This window comes from Piliocolobus tephrosceles, chromosome 7 (genome assembly GCF_002776525.5).
Source record: "Piliocolobus tephrosceles isolate RC106 chromosome 7, ASM277652v3, whole genome shotgun sequence".
Classification (NCBI taxonomy): domain Eukaryota; kingdom Metazoa; phylum Chordata; class Mammalia; order Primates; family Cercopithecidae; genus Piliocolobus; species Piliocolobus tephrosceles.
The window spans coordinates 40,954,858-40,962,714 of record NC_045440.1 but is presented as its reverse complement, the minus strand read 5'-3'; positions in this window follow the sequence as shown (position 1 = coordinate 40,962,714).

Sequence of the window (7,857 nt, the reverse complement as noted above, 5' to 3'; positions counted from 1 at the left end):
AAGGAAAAACGACATGAGAAGAAAGGAAATCCAGTTTTATTTATGTGTGTGTTTTTCTAAAACCAGTTCTAAGTTAAAAACATCCATATATTTAGTATTTTACCATATGTTTGTCAGAAACCATCTTTTTATATACCTGCCTTTGTAATGCTCCCATTTGTCCCTGGGCAAACATTTTTTCCCTGTCTAATCTTCACACTTCTCAATACTGTAAAAGTTTAGGACTGGAAGAGTCACTCACACGTTCACTTTTCTTCATGACTAAGGTAGTGACAAAAAGATTATTATCTGCTGGCCGGGTGCGGTTGCTCACAACTGTAATCTCAGCACTTTGGGAGGCCAAGGCAGGTGGATCATGAGGTCAGGAGTTCAGGACCAGCCTGGCCAACATGCTGAAACCCTATCTCTACTAAAAACACAAAAATTAGCTGGGCATGCAGGCAGGTGCTGGTAATCCCAGCTACTCAGGAGGCTGAGGCAGAGAACTGCTCAAACCTGGGAGGTGGAGGTTACAGTTAGCTGAAATCATGCCACTGCACTCCAGGCTGGGTGAGAGAGTGAGACTCCATCTCCCCCCCCCCAAAAAAAGAAAGAAAAAAGATTATTATCTGCTGTCCTCTTGAGAGATAAAGCCAGCTGGGCTTCTGGGTTGGGTTGGACTTGGAGAACTTTTCTGTTTAGCTAAAGGATTGAAAACACACCAATCAGCACTCTGTGTCTAGCTAAAGGTTTGCAAAAGCACCAATCAGCACTCTGTAAAAACGCACCAATCAGCACTCTGTGTCTAGTTAAAGGTTTGTAAATGCACCAATCAGCACTCTGTAAAATCGACCAATCAGCCCTCTGTAAAATGGACCAATCAGCAGGATGTAGGCAGGGCCAAATAAGGGAATAAAAGCTGGCCACCGGAGCCAGCAGCGGCAACCCACTTGGGTCCCCTTCCACGCTGTGAAAGCTTTATCCTTTTGCTCTTCACAATAAATCTTGCTGCTGTTAAATCTTTGAGTCCGCACTACCTTTAAGAGCTCTAACACTCACTGCAAAGGTCTGCAGCTTCACTCCTGAAGTCAGGGAGACCACGAACCCACTGGGAGGAACAAACAACTCTGGATGTGCCACCGTTAAGAGCTGTAACACTCACTGCGAAGGTCTGTGGCTTCACTCCTGAAGTCAGCGAGACCAGGAACCCACTGGAAGGAACAAACAACTCTGGACGCACCACCTTTAAGAGCTGTAATACTCACTATGAAGGTCTGTGGCTTCACTCCTGGAGTCAACGAAACAACGAACCCACCAGAAGGAAGAAACTCTGGACGTATCTGAACATCTGAAGGAACAAACTCCAGACATACCTTCTTTAAGAACTGTAACACTCACCACGAGAGTCTGCGGCTTCATTCTTGAAGTCAGCAAGACCAAGAACCCACTGGAAGGAACCAATTCCAGACACATTTTGGCAACCACAAAGGGACTATTGACTATCACCAAGTGGTGAGTACCATCAGACCCTTTTCGCTTGCTATTCTGTCCTATTTTTCCTTAGAATTTGGGAGCTAAATACCAGGCACCTGTTGGCCAGTTAAAAGCTAGTAGTGTGGATGCCAGACTAAAGACACGGGTGTCAGGCTTTCCAGAAAAGGGCTCTCCAACAACCCCTGACTCTTCAGAGTTGGGAGCATTGGTTTTCCTGGAACCAGCTTCTGCTTTTCCTGTACTTCTGGGCCGAGCCTAGGGTCGACAGAGAGGAAAGCCATTCAGCTCCAGGGTCCCAACAGCAAGTTGGTTGACCCTGAGGCCATGAGTGGAACTCTCAAAGTCACGTTGCCCCAGTGAGACTCGCCCATCTATCCTATCTATCCTGACCCTTGCCTCCTGGGTTCTAATGCCTGTCAGACAAATTTCCTCTTGCCTCTCTTCTCCGAAGCTAGTTCTGCTTCTAAAAATTACTGTCCCTGTCTCTGGTGCTTTTCTAGTTTCTTCTATAAGAATGATTTCTAGTATAAACTCCAGGACTCTCTTGCCTTCTTTAGGCACCCAGGCTCCTCACTGATCAGAAAGACATAATTTTTGCCCAAAGCCCTGTTGGTGGAGGGGACAATCTTATCTGGAATTTTAGGATCCATCCTCAGACAAGCAGCCCTAACAAAAGCTATTCCTGAAGCTATGATATGGGGAGATTCATAAATTGTATCCTTCCTATACATATAAGTGAGGACAAAAGGTATCACCCTTCCAACTCTGGAGATCCCTTCCTTCCTCAGGGTATGGCCCTCCACTTCATTTTTGGGACATAACACCTTTATAGGACACAGGTAAAGTCCCAATACTAACAGGAGAATGTTTAGGACTCTAACACTTTTTTGAGAATGCATTCAGTAAGGGCCATTAAATTCGATTTTTCTTGGTCCTCCTTATGGTCTAGGAGGACAGGCAAGGGTGCAGGTTTTTGAGAATGCATCAGTAAGGATCACTAAATCCGACATTCCTTGGTCCTCCTTGTGGTCTAGGAGGAAAACTAGTGTTTCTGCCGCTGCGTCAATGAGTGCAACTATTCTGATCAGCAGGGTCCAGGGACTCTTACAGGTTCTCGGGCAAGGGGTATTTCTGCTACTGCGTTGGTCGGTGCAACTATTCCAATCAGCAGGATCCAGGGACTGTTGCATGTTCTTGGGCAGGGAGAGAAACAAGCAAACCGAAACTGCAGATGGTTTTGTCTTTCAGATGGGAAACACTCAGGCATCAACAAGCACACCCTTGAAATGCGTCCTAAGCCATTGGGACAAATTTGACCTGCAAACCCTGAAAAAGAGGCGGTTCATTTTTTTCTGCACTATGGCCTGGCCCCAATATTCTCTCTCTGATGAGGAAAAATGGCCACCTGAGGGAAGTATAGATTACAATACTATCCTGCAGTTTGACATTTTCTTTAAGAGGGAAGGCAAATGGAGTGAAATACCTTATGTCCAAGCTTTCTTTTCATTGAAAGATAATCCACAACTTTGCAAAGCTTGCAATTTACATCCCACAGGAGGACCTCTCAGCTTACCCCCATAACTTAGTCTCCCTATAGCTCCCCTTTCTATTAATAAGCCTTCTCTAATCTCCCCCACCCAGAAGGAAGCAAGCAAAGAAATCTCCAAAGGACCACAAAAAAACCCAGGTCATCAGTTTTGTCCCCTTCAAGCTGTAGGGGGAGGGGAATTTGGCCCAACTCAGGTACATGTCTCCAACTCAGGTACATGTCCCCTTCTCCCTCTTGATTTAAAGCAGATCAAGGCAGACCTGGGGAAGCTTTCAGATGATCCTGATAGGTATATGGATGTTCTACAGGGTCTAGGGCAAACCTTCAATCGCACTTGGAGAGATGTCATGCTATTGTTAAATCAAACCCTGGCCATTAATGAAAGGGCAGCCCGAGAGTTTGGAGATACCTGGTATCTTAGTCAAGTAAATGATAGAATGACAGCCAAAGAAAGGGACAAATTCCCTACCAGTCAGAAAGCCATCTCCAGTATGGATCCCCACTTGGACCTCGACTCAGATCATAGGGACTGGAGTCACAAACATCTGTTGACCTGTGTTCTAGAAGGACTAAGAAGAATAAGGAAAAAGCCCATGAATTATTCAATGATGTCCACCATAACTTAGGGAAATGAAGAAAATCCTTCTGCCTTCCTCCTTAAGGAGGCCTTAAGAAAATATACTCCCCTGTCACCTGAATCACTCAAGGGTCCGTTGATTTTTTTTTTTTTTTTTTTTTTTTTGTGAGATGGAGTCTCGCTCTGTTGCCCAGGCTAGAGTTCAATGGTGCGATCTCGGCCCACTGCAAACTCTGCCTCCTGGGTTCATGCCATTCTCCTGCCTCAGCCTCCCAGTTATCTGGAACTACAGGCACCTGCCACCACACCCGGCTAATTTGTTTTTTGTATTTTTGGTAGAGACGGGGTTTCACCATGTTAGCCAGGATGGTCTCGATCTCCTGAGCTCGTGATCCGCCCACCTTGGCCTCCCAAAGTGCTGGGATTAAAGGCCCGAGCCACCACGCCCGGCTGAGGGTCAATTGATCCTAAAAGATTAGTTTGTTACCCTTTCAGCTGCAGATACCAGGAGAAAGCTCCAAAGGCGAGTCCTGGGCCCTGAACAAAATCTGGAGGCCTTATTAAACCTGGCTACCTTGGTGTTCTATAACAGGAACAGGCCCAAAAGGAAAAGCAAGATCAGAGAAAGGCCATAGCCTTAGTCATGGCCCTCAGACAAACAAACCTTGGTGATTCAGAGAGGACACAAAGTGGAGCAGGCCAATCACCTGGTAGGGCTTGTTATCAGTGTGGTTTACAAAGACACTTTAAAAAGATTGTCCAACGAGAAACAAGCTTCCCCCTCGTCCATGTCTGCTATGCTGAGGCAATCACTGGAAGGCACACTGCCCCAGAATGCAATGGTTGTCTAGGCCAGAAGCCCCCAACCAGATGATCCAACAACAGGACTGAGAGAGCCAGGGGCAAGTGCCAGCTTATGTCATCAGCCTCACTGAGTCCCAGGTACGTTTAACCATTGACGGCCAGGAAATTGACTTCCTCCTGGACACTGGCACAGCCTTCTCAATGTTAATCTCCTGTACTGGATGACTGTCTTCAAGATCCGTTACCATCTGAGGAATCCTGGGACAGCCTGTAACCAGGTATTTCTCCCACCTCCTCAGTTGTAATTGGGACACTTTGCTCTTTTCACATGCCTTTCTTGTTATGCCTGAAAGTCCCACAGCCTTATTAGGGAGGGATATATTAGCCAAAGCTGGAGCTGTTATCTATATGAATACGGGGAACAAGTTACCCATTTCTTGTCCCCTATTGAGGAGGGAATCAACCCTGAGGTCTGAGCATTGGAAGGACAATTTGGAAGGGCAAAAAATGCCCGCCCAGTCCAAATCAGGCTAAAATACCCCACCACTTTTCCCTATCAAAGGCAATATCCCTTAAGATCTGAAGCGCATAAAGGATTACAGGATATTGTTAAACATTTAAAAATTCAAGGCTTAGTAAGGAAATGCAGCAGTTCCTGCAACACCCCAATTCTAGGAGTACAAAAACCAAACAGTCAGTGGAGACTAGTGCAAGATCTTAGACTCATCAATGAGGCAGTAATTCCTCTATATCCAGTTGTACCCAACCCCTATACCCTGCTCTCTCAAATACCAGAGGAAGCAGAATGGTTCACTGTTCGGGACCTCAAGGATGCCTTCTTCTGTATTCCCCTGCACTGTGACTTGCAGTTTCTCTTTGCCTTTGAGGATCCCACAGACCACACGTCCCAAATTACATGGACTTTCTTGCCCCAAGGATTTAGGGATAGCCTTCATCTGTTTGGTCAGGCACTGACCCAAAATCTAGGCTACTTCTCAAGTCCAGGCACTCTGGTCCTTCAGTATGTGGATGATTTACTTTTGGCTACCAGTTCGGAAGCCTCATGCCAGCAGGCTACTCTAGATCTCTTGAACTTTCTAGCTAATCAAGGGTACAAGGTGTCTAGGTCGAAGGCCCAGGTTTGCTTACAGCAGGTCAAATATCTAGGCCTAATCTTAGCCAGAGAAATCAAGACCCTCAGCAAGGAATGAATACAGCCTATACTGACTTATCTTCACCCTAAGACATTAAAACAGTTGTGGGAGTTCCTTGGAATTACCGGCTTTTGCCGACTATGAATCCCAGGATACAATGAGATAGCCAGGCCCCTCTATACTCTAATCAAGGAGACTCAGAGGGAAAATATTCATCTAGTAGAATGGGAGTCAGGCACAGAAACAGCCTTCAAAACCTTAAAGCAGGCCCTAGCTTTAAACCTTAAAGCAGGCCCTAGCAAGCTCCAACTGTAAGCCTTCCCACAGGACAAAATTTCTCTTTATAACATCAGAGAGAGAGCAGGGATAGCTCTTGGAGTCCTTACTCAGACTTGTGGGACAACCCCACAACCAGTGGCATACCTAAGTAAGGAAATTGATGTAGTAGCAAAAGGCTGGCCTCACTGTTTATGGGCAGTTGCAGTGGTGACTGCCTTAGTGTCAGAGGCTATCAAAATTGTACATGGAAAGGATCTCACTGTCTGGACTACTCATGATGTAAATGTCATACTAGGTGCCAAAGGAAGTTTATGGCTATCAGACAACTGCCTACTTAGATACCAGGCGCTACTCCTTGAGGGACTGGTGCTTCAAATATGTACATTCATGGCCCTCAACCCTGCCACTTTTCTCCCAGAGGATGGGGAACCAATCGAGCATGACTGCCAATAAATTATAGTCCACACTTATGTCAACTGAGATGATCTCTTAGAAGTCCCTTAGCTAATCCTGACCTTAACCTGTATAGCGATGGAAGTTCATTTGTGGAGAATGGGATAGAAGGGCAGATTATGCCATAGTTAGTGATGTAACCGTACTTGAAAGTAAGCCTTTTCCCCCAGGGACCAACACCCAGTTAGCAGAACTAGTGGCAACTACCCGAGCCTTAGAACTGGGAAAGGGAAAAAGAATAAATGTGTATGCAGATAGCAAGTATGCTTATCTAATTCTACGTGCCCATGCTGCAATATGGAAAGAAAGGGAGTTCCTAACCTCCGGGGGACCCCCATTAAATACCACAATGAAATTATGGAGTTATTGCACACAGTGCAAAAACCCAATGAAGTGGCAGTGTTACACTGCCAAAGCCATCAGAAAGGTGAAGGAGAAAAGGCAGAAGGAAACCGTCAGGCAGATGCTGCGGCCAAAATTGCTGCCAGGTGGAACCTTCCATTAGAAATACCTATGGAAGGACCCTTGGCATGGAACAACCCCCTCTAAGAGATTAAGCCACAGTATTCCCCAACTGAAACAGAATGGGGACTTTCACGGGGGTATAGTTTTCTCACCTCGGGGTGGTTAACGACAGAAGAAGGAAAGGTATTTATACCCAAAGCCAGCCAATGGAAAATACTTAAAACCCTCCACCAGACTTTTCATATGAGTATTGAAAACACTCATCAAATGGCCAAATTCCTATTTACAGGGCCAAGTCTCCTCCGTACTATTTGACAGGTAGTTAAACCCTGTGAGGTGTGCCAAAGGAATAATCCCTTGGTCCATCATAAGGCCCCTTTGGGAGAACAAAGAATAGGTCACTATCCTGGAGAGCACTGGCAGTTAGACTTCATCCATATGCCTAGGTCAAAGGGATTTCAATATTTGTTGGTCTATGCTGTTACTTTTACAAATTGGGTAGAAGCTTTCCCCTGCAAGACAGAGAAGGCTCAGGAAGTGATTAAAGTCCTAATTCATGAAATAATTCCTAGATTTGGACTTCCCCAAAGCTTACAGAGAGACAATGGTCTGGCTTTTAAAGCCATGATAACTCAGGGAATTTCCAGGATGCTAGGGATACAATGTCACCTTCACTGTGCCTGCAGGCCACAATCCTCAGGGAAGGTTGAGAAGGCAAATGAAACACTCAAGAGACATTTAAGGAAACTAACACAAGAAACTCATCTCCCATGGCCTACTATTTTGCCCATGGCCTTGTTGAGAATTCGAAATTCTCCTCACAAAATAGGGCTCAGTCCATATGAAATGCTGTGTGGACGACCTTTTCTCACAAATGACCTCCTACTTGATCAGGAATCAGCCAACTTTGTCAAAGATATAACTTCTTTGGCAAAATATCAACAAAACCTTAAAAACCTACCTGAAGGATGTCACAGAGTAAAAGGAATAGAGTTGTTTCAACCAGGAGATATAGTGTTAGTCAAATCTCTCCCCTCTACCTCCCCATCTATGGTCTTTTTGTGGGAAGGACCGTACTCAGTAATCCTCTCTACCCCCACTGC